The sequence below is a fragment of the Protomyctophum bolini genome (assembly GCF_963924005.1).
Source record: "Protomyctophum bolini genome assembly, chromosome: 14".
NCBI lineage: Eukaryota > Metazoa > Chordata > Actinopteri > Myctophiformes > Myctophidae > Protomyctophum > Protomyctophum bolini.
In genome coordinates, this window is record NC_137875.1 from 16,025,329 (window position 1) to 16,040,141 (window position 14,813).

At 42.3% G+C, this 14,813-nt stretch overlaps 1 protein-coding gene across 1 annotated transcript in view; it reads left to right on the top strand.

Moving 5' to 3' along the window:
* stk32c (serine/threonine kinase 32C) overlaps nucleotides 1-14,813 on the top strand; it is a 110,443-nt gene that overhangs the window by 16,305 nt on the left and 79,325 nt on the right. The window lies entirely within an intron of this gene.

Consider the following 14,813-nt stretch of genomic DNA (forward strand, 5'->3'; position numbering starts at 1 on the left):
GAGCTTGCACAAAAACAAATTTCTCCCACTGTCTGTTTATCTGTGAACCTGTGATGTGACAAAGATCATTCAGATTCTGATGATTCTTAACTTTCAAATAAATTATGTTCAAAAACACCTATCTACAAGCTGGCAACTGCTACTTTTATGTGACACTGTCACACTGTTATACAAAGAAGTGAAATCATGTGAATTCCTCATGAGAAATCATAAAAAGCTTTAATATTATGGAGATAGTTTAGATAGTAGGTTTCCGCCCAACAGTGACGTTGTATTCATGGCATTGGTGTATGTATGTGTCCAGGGGGGATGGTGGCAGAGGCATTCACCCCCAAATCCTTCATGTGCTCGCAAAGCAACATGCACAAACAGGCACACAGACCCCCAAGCTCTTCATGTGCTCGCAAAGCAACATAAACAGGCACACAGACCCCCTAATAACGCTGTGCCTTCATGTGCATCTGGGACTTTGCGTGGCCACTGGCCAGTCAGTGACATATCAGTCATCTAAGTGAGCCCCAAATAATAAATGGCAAAACACTAAGATTTTAATGATAATAACATATGTGATATAAACTATACTATGATATAAATTCTATTAAGATGTCATTGTTGCCTTGATTCCTTTACTAACTTCACATGATCCCGGACTTTATACAGAAATGGTTCAAACAATTAGATTCCTAGATTATCTGGAATCTATTAACTGGAATAATGCACATCCACGAGTCAGAAAGTCATCCCTAGAAAGACGATGGACAGGGATTCCCTATGTTTGTTTGTTTGTTTTTTTTACTATTGGTCATCGAACATAGCTTTAGATCAAAATAACCTGGGCTTGCATGCAACTTCAATCAGACCCAACAACTTAATTCACCCCGTGTCTCCCTCTGGCCCTGGTACCCAGATCTAGCCTGGCTAATAAGCCAGACTAATATCACAATCCGCCGGCAGGCAATTGTTTTTGCTGATTTGTGTCTGGCTTATTAGCCAGGCTAACCCAAATCTCCAACATCCTTGTTAAACAGTCTATTACATTTTGCTTTCAATTTAAGACACATTTTAACCTCCATCAAACAAGTCATCTCTCTCTGTTGGTTTCCAATCATCTCTTCCCTGCACCACAGACCCACTTTGCATTCCAGCTCTGTACGAGTAATGGTTTGAATTTTCTACGCGACCTTTTAGTGGATACTACTTTTTCTACACAATACTCCCAATACTCGATTTTGTTATATATATATATCTTCAAATTCATAGCTTTGCAAGACAGCATTTCCCCTCATTTCCTTGCACATCTTTCGCCTAAGTCAAAGTTAGAAGAATGTGAATCCTTCTCAGAAAGGCACCATCTCAAGATTATATAATTTGATTAAAAACCTCGAACTGGACAAATAGTATTGAGCGTATCCATACTGTACTTCATCATTTTGTATCAGACATGTCTTATTGAGTAGACGTGCATGTAAAAGTAGGTAAGGTGGTGATTATATTCCTCATACAGGATCTGTTTTCCATTTGCACAAGAGACATTTCTGCCTTCCACAGTGCCATCTATCTATTGATACTTTTTAACCATGCACCTTTTAGACATCTCCTACAGAAGGCATTTTCCCAGAAATTCCCATGTTCCTATAATATATAATAATATAATATATTAGATTATATTATAATATAATATATATACTCCCTGCTATTACACACATGAGGTCAACATGGAGCAGTATGTAAATGATTTGACATTGTGTCTATCTTTCATTTATTAACCCATTCTGGCCGGGTGCCCTTTGTGTTTTAAGCACTATGTTATACTTTAGCTATTGAAAAATAACAGATCTACAAGCTCATAGCGCGGCACCGAGTGTCGCACTACGAACTTGTAGATCTTCTATTTCTGAAAGATTGTGAAACTGTGCCGCAAACCTTTGAATATACTCTTTCAGAGCGAACGTTTTTAACTCAAATCTTTGCTTCTGGTGGGGGGTCCTTGGAACAACATATTTTCAGATGTGGATCTGCGGCCAAATACAGATAATTCTGGGGGTCCTTGACATGAAAAAGGTTGAGCACCATAGAAACATTAGGATTTAGAGGATTTTTTTAAGTAATCGTCCTCAGGTCTAAATGGATTAAAAAGAAAGACATATTTTACAATCTGTTATTATGGCTGAGTGCTGACTGCCATGGGCCCCCTATTGGGGGATCCATGCGTGCAGAAGATGAAGGGCCCTGTAGCGCTCATGAGTATTCATGACAGGTTCCATTTAGTGAGCCTTCAATTAAACTGTGTTAGGAGGACTTTCAGAGCTGTGCATAATATAGCTCCCTCATTGTGCCATCTCTACAAATGTTCTGAAAAACCTAGGGATCTCTTTTTCATCCTGATGAGCAGCACACCATGTCAGTTCAGTCTTTAAGTTGTAGCCTATATACTTTTATCTCCTTTCCCCTTGACTATTAATGCACTTGTGTTCTTGTTTATGTCAATCTTGAATTCCACAGCAGGATTATATAGCTACAAAGTAAATCTTCATTGTGAACTAACATCTCCCTAGTCCTGGCTTCATCTGAGTATACATGGTGGTTGATGGTCATATAGCCTACAGTCAGTTAACCACTTTCAACCTAGAGTAGCATGATATCCAGAGGCGCCGGAAGGGGGGGGGGGACTGGGTGTGTGGTGGTGGGTCAGAATGGTCTGAATGTCCCCACACTTTTGGGGGGTGACTGGTCTATCTATCCATCCATCCATCCATCCATCCATCCATCCATTCCGACCCGGCGCTGGTTCGCATTTTGTTGCGCAATCGTCGTCCGTCATGTATTGGCTGCATGTTTGCCTCTCGCCGCACTTGACCATTCTGCAGTTGCTCTCTCTCAACTCGATCAATGTGTCAGACAAGCACACAACAATAGTACACAACACACCGTCATAGCTCTGTATTCTGCCTGTAACCTAGTGGGTGTGAAAACAGTAGATGTCCGCGGCCGCGGGGCTCGGGCTGTTAGAAACTATCAAGTGCTGCTGTGACTGCATGGCTGACCGGGGATCAGATTAGGCTACTCAGTTCAGTTCAAGTGAAAGACGAGAGAGCACGTACGGAAAAAAGCCATCAAACAATGACACAAATCACGAACGGAATGTCCAATCCACCCCAAATTGTATTCACATGTCGAGGGTGGTTTAATCAACGGAGAGCCCAAAGTCCTATACAGTCATGAGACCGAGACCCCAACCCTAATGGACTGCACGGTGATATTTCACCCGCCACAGGTTACTTTCAACCTGCAGCACATGTCAGAAGCCATGGGTGATTGTAAACCCGCAGCACGGGTTATTTTCAACCTGCAGCGCATGTCGGGAGCGACGGTGTTGTCGGACTAATGACTGTAGGACTGTTGGTATGTCTAACCATCGTATGCACCCCATGGGCAAGTGCCTCTGACAGCAGACTGATTACACCTCAAAATACATACATCGATAATAGGATCCATTACATCGAGGTACCCACACTGTACATATATTTGAACGGGTAAAGGACTAGCAGCCTACTATATAATTTATGATCTAATATGTTCATTATTTCGAGGAGGACTCATATATCCATTTGGTTACCTCTTCGGAGCTACACAAAAACAAACTGTGAACGTCATGACGTCACCAATCATTTGTTTACGTAACTGGTTTAAATCCTTATTGTGAGGCGTCGCCTTAGACTGAAGGCTGGTTAGTTAGCTTCAAAAGAGCAGAGCAAAGACTTGCACTTGGCCTACAGGCTACAGAGCCAATGCATCCTCAGAGCATCAGAGCATGAGTCAGACACAGACAGAGCATCCTCCCTCCAGTGCTAATCACAAGTTCAAATGAACATGTGATCCCCCACTGCCACCTAATGAGAGTCTCATCAATCATTAGAGATCAAAGAAGATCCATGCGAGGCCGTGCTGGCTCACAGGCTCAGGATGGTTGACGAGCAGCACTTTGGCCCAGCTGGGCCCTCGTGAAACTAAAAGGTGGTGGTCAGTGTGCTCACTGGGTGTAGCTTTTATTTTTATTGGCCAGACTTTGCAATGATCCTATTTTCATGCTACACATGTGTATATCGGGTGTCACATGCACAAAGCCTGTGGGGACTCTTCTAATGTCATCATTAAAGATGCGGAAATGACACCACATGTGCTTTTGCTAGGCCTCTGTTCTTCAGATTCAATGTTATGCCACCATGCCACAACCCACCGAACCCACCAGGCATGCTGCATAATTGCCATATCTTTGCTGGAGGGCAGAAACCACCTAACTAAATTGAGTTATAGGAGGTTTTGGCCAAAGCGCTTTTTAATACTTGATTCAAATACAGTATATGTTTTAACCAACATAGTACACACTACACAGACATAAAGGGTGTTCAATAGCACCAATGTATATACAAAAAAAATAAAAGCTGGCTTCTGCAGCGACAATATACCATTTAACCTTTAACATTTAGACCGGGAAGCCCTTTTGGTTTTGTAATCTTTTAATTAATATTTGAAGTCTTTACTGAAAACTTAGAATCGGCCTCACGGCTAAATGGGTTAATGAAATGTTATCCTGTCAGCAATATTTGTCTTGTGTAATAATTGATAATCATATCATATGATGTGTATGGAGATACGTATGCGATCGAAGTGGATTGGATTCAATGCAAAGGGAATATTAAAAAAATAAGACTACTGGCAGTCAATGAGTCATGTGGGGTATTTGAGAGTGCAATTTGGACACTACAAACAAAAAAGTCTTATAGTTGTTAAATTGTAAAGCCTAAATCTTGAATAGATTTCATCTGTATTCTACTTTGATTTGATGAAAATGATTCATAGTAGAAAACATAGTTTTTCATCTGTACGTTGGGCCTCATGCTGGCTTTTCCAATTAAACTCACTGAGGTGAAATTCACTGGGTTACACAATAATCCATCAAACATAGAAGCCTTTGTGCTGTGCAGAATATAATGAAGGTTGTTGAGCTCTAATACGATGTTAGAGAAACCTCTATGAAGTCCTAACATTTAAGAGAAATGCTGTTTCTGGCTAGTGTAGGATTCCTTCACCTGAGGCGGGATATACTGCTCAAATGATGAACAACTATTATCACATAATAATAGGCTTTGATTTGTCGTAAGATACCATAATGATCACTTCCACTCATGTTCTACTAACATAGATTTTGGAGTCATCAACTATACACATAATCTGTACCCATGTTTGGTTTTGTAGAGTAATCAGGCATGACATTGACATGATTATAGTCACAACTATAGTATTGTTGTTCCTGATGTTTATGTGTTTGGTATACCCGATATCCTTGAAGCATGATACATTGTCTCACAACAACATACCCTTGCTATTACTACGGACTACTATGTTATGTGTATTTGCAATTTGTACGTTACATTACTGTACTATATGTGTCTGTTTGATCCAGATAAAAACAGCTGTATCTGACTTGTAATGTTTTGTAAACAAACAACTCCAGCGTGGCGGAGCTATACGACCCATAGCCTGAAGGGATGCGACGCTGATTGGTTCAGAAAGCACACAGCTTTCCGTTTTAGATGTTTTAGACGTCTTTAAGTATTATACCAGAGACCAGATTTTAATGACATATAGGCTCTGCTCTTTTGGATGCAAGGCTCCATATTTAATTCAATAGGATGATCAGTCACGAAGCAGCTCGTAGAAAAATAAGAAATACAATGTAAAAAGCTGGCCATTTCACCCATTAAAACTGGGAAAGCATCTGTGCCATTATATATTTTACCATTATTTCATACCATGGCTATTCAAAAATAGCAGATTTACAAGCTCATAACAAGTTATATATGATTATTTCTGGTATAGAAGTGTATATTTGGACGTCTTTTTTAACTCAAATATTTGCTTCTGGGGGTTTGAGAACCACTGTCGTATAAGTGGGTTTTTGTTGTTTTTGTATACTGGCCTCAGGTCTTAAATGTTTTTTTTTATGTTCAACTATCGTATCCAGCTCGCAGCCGGTGCTTCTGGAACTGCAAACAGTCTCACACCGCTCTGTAGTATTATTAGGTTGTATTGCAGATCAAATGTGTGCACCAGCTCCACAGACATCGCTGCTATTGAGTCGTCGTGCCCCCCCGCTCCTCTCCCTTAAGATAGCACTTTGGCTCCTCCACAGTGGTGCTGAAACCATCCTATCCCAGGGTCAATACATCCCCTTTCAAATAGCAGCGTGACAGTATCCCCAGCCCAGTTTATCGATTATGACATGATTCTCTCCCCCATTTAGGTACAGTGTGGCCTCTTTGGGGAGCCCGGAGAAAAGTAAGCATGAAGCAATACGAGATGCCCCAATAGTGTCCCTTGACTTAGAAACTAAGGAATGTATATCAGTGCTCGGCTGATCTCTATAGTATCCTTGGTGGTAGTGCTGCATGATTAATCAAAACAATATTGCGATCTAGATTCAGACACCTAGATGCGATCTCATTTCTAAATTTGAGCAAGAATCGTGCAGCACTAGTTGGCTGTTCAAATTATTTGAGTTACTTTTTGCTATAAGAGAGAGACTTTAAAGAGATAAAGTCAAGCACTTGAAGTTGTCTGTTTAGCCACAGTGGTTGTCTCCAGGTGCCACATTTTGAATGTAGTAATGTTCAGCAGACAGCTACAGACTAGCTACAGAAATATCTTCTTGGTGAAAATGAGAAATGTGTGAGAATCATGATCTCAATTCTTGTGGAGGAAAATTTTGATTCACGTTTGAGCAAGCACCATGGTGGTATTGCAATTAAGACTACTGAAAGCAGTTTAATCAATTACATTAATAATTGACTACATTAATATATGTTTCCTCTGGGTTTCTTTGATCATAATTTCAGCAGTAGAATGGTTCAGTAACTTTTTAAAGGAATAGTATTAAGTTTAGGACATCTTGTTTAGGGTTATAGTTCCTTACCAAATCTGTGCTACCACAGTTTAGTGTCTGCAATCTGAATAAGAATATCTGTACTATGAATACCTTAACCTAGTTGTTGGCTGTATAGTCATCCCAAACTATAGACATGATGCTGCTTTAATTAAACAACTTCAGAACGTCCGAGCGCCAAACATCTGTTGGCGGTTAATCATGCCAGAGCAATCTAAAACCTCGAGTCCTTGTATTGCCAGTTGAACAATTCAGCAGCATCTGCGTTCTCGACACCCCTCCCCCTCCTCTGCACCCAGCACTCCGCCGGGAGCAAAAGACTGGGATAGTGATTAATACAGAACGTCTCATGAAAATTACATCATCTTGGTATTCATAATTAATGGCAAAATATGACTAAAGATTCAAAGAAGCTTACTACCGCACAGAGAAAATTACACATTTTCACACATTTACACAATTATCAGCGTTCACGTGTTCTCTCCCTCTCTGTAGTGTAGCCTAGGTCCCACATGTTGGGCCCAGTAGTCTTCAAGCCTGTAGCCCGTGCATGTCTTTCAACACGGACGGCACATTCCTGATCCCTGGAGGATTATGACATCTTTAAATCTCTAACGCCTGAGCTACAGCTGTTTGTTTGGCTATCTGCAGCATTTCAGGAAAACATACTTTTTACTCTACTACAACCAGTAAGACGCCTGAGGGCGAGGAGCGACCTCGAGGTTGCGTGCACGCATCCGCCTAGTTGACAGCAGACTGCTGGTAAGCTCTTCATTTTCGGGCCTGTTAAGAACTCTAGTTTTTGCCGGCTGCAGGGCGCGGCTGCACTAATAACTTTGGCGCAAGCCCGTCTAGAGTTTAAATGGACAGGTATCAGTCAAAAGGGAGACATACAAGAGGAAGAGGATGAGGAAATGGAAATGGAAGAGGATGGATGTGGAAGGATCAACATATGGAATGTCAGAACAGGTCAGCTCCATATATGGAGATCTAAGGGTTTGAGGTTGGAGGTCAGATGTATAGTTGCTGGCCAATATTGACTCACATCTACAGTTTGGGCGTCTAACTCTTGCCAGAAGTCTCCATATATGGGCATGTTATTGTGACGCCCTCTGTCCTCCGTCTACCGCCCACCCACAAGGCATAGTTTGGAAGATATTAATGTTAAAACGGAACATGATGCAGTGATATTGTCGCAGCAAGCAAATTGTTTGAGCTAGACCGTTTGAAGATTGTTTGAAGACACTGTTATTACATCGACCGTTTTAATGTTTCACCTTTGGGCATCTGGAACCGTAAAAAACATAATACCTGAACTCAAATAAGAGGTTATGTTTTTTTTCTTTCTTTGACATTTAAAAAGATCATCCATGCGGCTGGCATTCATTTCGCTGTGACGTAACTCCCCCTGTAAACGACGACAGAGGCTTATTAGACTAAAAGAGCTCTCTGTGTGCCAAGGGGCATGCGGGAGAGCACACAGTTCACCACTTAAACCCTATAATACTCGGTTGACCGGAGTCCCTCAGTGCTCCATACTAGTGAATTTTCTGCTTTTACGTTGCAAATATCTTTGCTGAAAACAGCAGATCTACATTATTTGTAGGGCGGCTGTGCATGGCTCAGAAGGTAGAGCAGGTCATCCAATGGTTCAGTCAGATATACTCGAGCCGGGGCTCATTCAGTGTTATGCAAGACCCACATGTCATTCGCTGACGTGGCAATCAGCTGACCAATTTGGCGGGGTATTTAAGCTCACCTAACACTGGATTCTTCCTGTGTTCCTTCCTCTGCATATACATTAATTTCCTGGTCATGCACTGTTTGCTCCCACCGCCACCCCAGCACCACTGGTGGGCTCGCTATTAGTTCTGTTTGCTCCCACCGCCACCCCAGCACCACCGGTGGGCTCTGCTATTCCTGTTCCCCATGGAGGGGTTGTTATTGTATATCTATCTCCCTGCTCTTAATGGTTAATGATGGTTGTATAATTGTGCCGAGCAGGGAGAAAAATGCAACAGAGCCGAACGCCAAGACAAAATATTATCTGCACACTTGTATTCTCATTCTTTAATAAATATTTGTTCAATCTATTTGTGAGTTATCTGACTGGACTGATAAAGTCAAAAGATAATTACTGTGGTTATAACAATTATATAACCACAATAACTTCCTCTTCCAAATCAAACATTGCAAGTCAGTCACTGGCTTTGCTAAGATTGAACTTTCAGTGAGAAAGAAGTAGGGAATCATTGATCACATCAATAGTAGCCGACCACTGGCAGGCTTTGCACAGTCTGTCCCCTTAACTTGCTCATGGCATTTTGTCAGAGCGAGACCAATTGAGTGACAGCCCTGTGCCCCCACTGATTGCCACCCCACTGCCACGCCACCCCTCCACACATCCCAGGAGGCACGGTTGCAGAGCTGTCGCTCCAAACATGCTTATCTCGGGCTAAGCTGCCTTCACCTGGCTGGCAGCCTCTTTTTTTTTAAACATCGCTGTGCAGCGTGCAGTCTCTGTCTGTCAGTCATACCGATTTCCTGCCGGTAGTGAAACAGAGTTGCATACGAGATGGGATAAATGATTAAAAGACTGCATCTTGATTTACGCTATCCGTCTTAACTACGACCTGGTGTAAATTGTCAGTTTATTGAGCGGTGTGAATCATCCTGTGGTGGGTGGGAGGCGCATTGTGACTGCAGGCCACTTAATTAGATTGTTAGGACGCCACCACATATGTGACCAGATTTGACTGAGAGACTGCCATCGCCCAAATTCCAGTTTTTCACCAAAGGAGAAAAACCTTTTTTTCAAAATTTGTTTATAGCACAAACAGACTCTTCACATACTAGAGCATGTCTGAAATAAGTGTCAGAGCTGAAATGTAATGTAAATATGAAATAAATGTAGCTAGGTGTAATGTTAGAGACCACAGAAGTGAACCTTTCAAGCCTGTTTTCTCAACCCGTTGTTTTCTGCAAGACATTACTCTATAAGCCATATCTCCAAAACTGGTGGGCCAAACTGAACAACCAATATGTCAATTTGTAGCTACTGTATGATTCCATGCTTTCATATGACATGAAAAAAACACACTTTAAACAGTGGGTCGCAGGGCCTTTCTGTGTGGAGTTTGCATGTTCTCCCCGTGTCCCCGGCCCTAGGGTAGGTACCCTCACAAAAAACATGCAGTAATCCTGGTCTCTAAACTGCCTGATGGAGGGGAAAGGAACTGGTTGGAATAACGTGTTCCTTCCATGCACTACGTCCAACCAGGGAAATTTCTCACCCCTGACACAGGGGTGAGAAATGGGTTACAAAATCGTAGAATAAAAAAATAAATAGTGGGTCGCAGACACATTTAGTATGTGCCCAAAGGCACAGTCAATTCTTGAATAAATAAAATAAAAATCTTATAAATTCCATACATTAGAAAACTAGTAGTTTAACTAGTAGTGAAAATAGCCGATCTACAAGCGTGTAGATCATGCTGTTTTTACCAGTTTGGGTCGCCGGGAGGTTAACGTCTCGATCTTTTGGGCCACGGGCTAAAAGGTTTGGGAACCACTGCTTTAGCCCATTCAGCACATCCACCGGGTGTATAGTCAGTCGGCAGCCTCCTGACCTGAGCAGTGCAAGATGTCACCACGGTGGTGAGCACTCCCGTCTCCTATAGCTGCAATGGGAGCTATGCTCCATTTCACTCGCAGCACATTTGAACAGCGTTTGGAGATAAGACGAGCAATTCGGTTGTCATAGCAGCGGGTTGAAACACCGGAGAGCCACATGGGTACAGATAAGAAGAGTATAAAAGGTCAAAAAAGGAGACTAAATAAATAGAATAATAATAGCCTGGCACTAATACGGCAACCTGCAATGGGTCTCTGCATTAGTGTACACTGTACACTGTCTGTCTGTCTGTCTGTCTGTCTGTCTGTCTGTCTGTCTGTACAATGAATATATGAATCTAGAACCAGTTTGAGATACAGTATGTGTCGGTGAAGCTGACACCATCGTTTGTTGCTGTTACACTTCTACTCAATCTCTTTCTTTGCCATACTGTTGTCTTTAATTCTTACTTTTGTTATTGCTACTAGAAGCTACAATGTTGATTAACCAAAACCAATCTTCCTCTTGTGTACTATAAGATCACTCTTGTGTACTATAAAATCACTTCCAGACCCACAGAAACTCACCCAGGGTGCCGGCCCGGTTCTGGCGAGCCGCCCTGTGTCCGAAACGGTCGAGAAATGACACAGTTACCGTGTGGGGGTCCCCGGGGATTCCCGGGGGTCCCTGGTACATCCAGACCCCCAGGAATGCGGCCAGGGGGCCGGGCCGGTTCATCATATATACAGTTAATATGTATGTGTGTGTTAGTGACACTTGGTTTTGAAAACCAACCAAATGCTATTTTCGTGCTCGGACACAGCCAGCCAGCCAAGGCAGACCCAGCCAGGCAGCCAGAGACACACAAAGCTCCTTAATGAAGTGGTTGCACCACTTAAAAAAATCCTTGAATACCCTTTCTTTCTACCAACTCTTCCTTCTGTTCCTCTCTCCTTTCCACTGGCTTTCCACTTGACCTCTGAAATGACCTGAATTAGCATGCACTTAGCCTCTGCGGTGTGTACGTATAGTGGCAGCGAGGCAATGTTAACAGCAGAGCAGATGAATCACGCTCTATGGTAATGGAAACAGCCCCTTACTCTACGAGAGCACCTCCCATTTGTAAATTGTAGTAAAAGGACATTCTATCATCTTGACATCTACTAAAATAACGCAGGTGGAGGTGATTCACAACAAACTAAAGGAGGATCGCCTTTGAAATAGATGCAGTATGTGTGCTTTCAAACGAAGTGTGCCCTTGCCAATAGAAAACTCTAGAAATTGAAGTCGGCGTAAACATCCTTTGTATCACTACCGCGGCCCAGTTCAGTTCACCGCAACTGAATTAGCCTCGGAGCAAATGTGCAGTTTGAAATGTGTTGCCTGGTGGCCATCCTTGCAAGACGGTGACCGTTATTATTGAGCGTTTGAAGCCTCCTTGAACTCTGTCAGCCTCGTTCCACTTCCTCAATAAATCTGCCCCTCAGCACGCCAGATCTACAACGGTGAATGGTATACAGGAAGCAACAGCGTCCGCTGTTGTTTCTCCACACAGCGTGGGACGATACCATTGGGAAATACAGGCTTTCTTTCTTTCTAGCCTATTTCAGACGAGTTGAGTGACTCCTTTCACCGGGTCAGTTAAACGGGGGTGGTGGTTTTGTTCCATTTCCTAGTAACCCCTATAGTTATGACTCACGACTCACGATTCGAGGAACAATCTCTGTGGAAGCAGGGGGAGGGAGGGGGGGGGGGGGGGGGGTTTCAAATGATTGGTTCAAAATGTTTTCAGTTATGCTCTAATGAAGGCCCCGCAGGAGATTGAAACTGAACAGTGAGGTGCCGTTGCTAAGCAGTCCAATATAAAAAAAAGCGATTTGAGGTACCGGTATTTGTATACTTTTCTTGAGTATTTCAAATTTCCAATACTTTTACATCTATACTCCACACAACATCTCGCTTCAAATATTGTACCTTTACTCCACTACATTTATCTGAAAACTGTAGCTACTTAAAACTGTAGCTGACAGACGTGAATCAAATGAGAAGTGATCAAAGTACTACATTAATTGCATTTTGTTCTGAGTTCTGAGTGACACAGTTCTGCCATAATTCCACACTTGTAGGAAATATCGAAAGGTTTCTCTCAGAGCAAGATACAAACTATAGCAGCGTTTCCTGTCAGCTTAATGTGAACGTTTACTGTACGTCTACAGCAGGGGTTCTCAACGTTTTTGGCTGGGGACCCCCGGAAATTCTTTGGCCATGTCTCGAAACTATATAATTTAGCTGGGGACCCCCTGGAACTCCCTCAAGTACCCCTGGGGGGTCCCCGGACCCCACACGCACGCACTCACGCACGCACGCACGCTCTTTTAATTACTCGGCCCACATGGACGGGGGCTGTCTTGATACACACATAAGATAGCAAAGGGGTGGCAGATTCCTCAGATGGCTGGAAGTTCATGTTGAGCTAATAAATAGTCTATCATGATTATATATATATATATATATATATAAATAACTTGAGTGATTTTAAACTGCTGAGATGTCTCAAAGAAGCAAGACACTGGTCTAAAATCAATTTAGGCGTTTAGCAGATGCTCATAATCCAGAGCATTTCACAGTAAGCAGGAACAAAAGACATGGTAATACATCAAATACATAAAAATAGTAATCGTGAAATCGTGAATCATATGTAGGCCTATGCTAAAATGTTTGAAAACGACTGACATAGAAACATAGGTTTTTCAGAAAACTGTCAGGATTTAGAAGGCATTTGTGACCAAATTTGACTGAGGGACTGCCATTGGAAATTTTTGAATTTTCGTTTTGTCATGTCATATGAAAGCGGGGAATCAAATTGACATATTGGTTGTTCAGTTTGACCCACCAGTTTTGGAGATATGGCTGATAGAGTAATGTCTTGCCGAAAACAGCGAGTTGAGAAAACAGGCTTGAAAGGTTCACTTCTGTGGTCTCTAACATTACACCTAGCTACATGGGGTGGCGCAAGATGGAGCCTTAAATCTTTTATAGGGAGAGTTAATGCAACAAACAAATAAACAAGGCGAGAGCGGTGTCTTAACCGTGGCGCATGCCAAACTATTGGTACGTCGGACTAACATATGCCCCCCAATGGGTATATGGCAGAGTTAGCTGAATGCTAAAGTTTGCTGAGCTGTGAGCTGAGCTGTTATTGGTTGGGCACAGAGATATAAAGAGATAAAGTCAACTCTGTTCTAGACTGCTGGCCCCGCTTCGGCACCATATGCCTTAAATAAGAATTATTTAGATCCATGTCAGGCTGCATAAGGCACATGCCATGTTCTGATTTTGAAAGTGAATTCCATATCAGTTCTTTTCATTTACAGTCAGCCTCATCATTATTATAGGCTCTTCACTCTTCAGCAGCTCACAACCAAATCCAAACAGAGTTATACTCGACTGAAAAGTGAAAACCTACACAGAGACAGAAAGTGGCAGATTGTTTCTGAATAGCTTTAACTAATGTAATGTATCCCAAATGCATTAGATTAGAGTTAGACTATATTGATTCTAAACAATTGTTTTTGGAATTCATCTCATTGACAAATCACTGTACCTGAACGGGGCATTTCAGAACACACGAATACGTGCACATGCCATGCATTGATTTGTCTTGATTACACACCTGTCCACAGTTTCAATAAATGTCACTCCTGACCACTGTGAACCGTATCCGGATTACTAATGTTTGTCTACTCTGGGAGAAGACAAACACCCACATATCCCCCCCGCTCGCTCAGATCAGCAAACACAGGGAGGCTGGCAGAACATTCACTAAAGAGGAGAAAAAAACATCATTTTCTAGAGCTCACAGAGGCAACAAATGCAATGCACAAATTGCATTTGTTGCCTCTTAATGAAGTAAGTCTCGGAGCTCTAGAAACTAGTGTGCAGATGTTTTTTCTCCTCTTTGATGTTTGCCTTGATGCCTGACATCCAGCACCTGGCCTAAATATAGGCTTTGAGATGTGCACACAATCCTCTCTGTGAAGAGAACCTTCACTAAAACAGCCTGATTGCAATCAGAACTACAGAAGGACTCGCTCACAATCTTCCGCCGTAGTCTGAAAACTCACCTCTGCAGCGTGGGCGTAGTTTGAACTTGACCCCAGGGGGGATTTTTTTAAATTTTTTTATAAAGGTTAAAAATATCGCGCACACAAACGCCTTTTACCATTTTTATACAATGCCCTGCCTAACCCCTAAAAA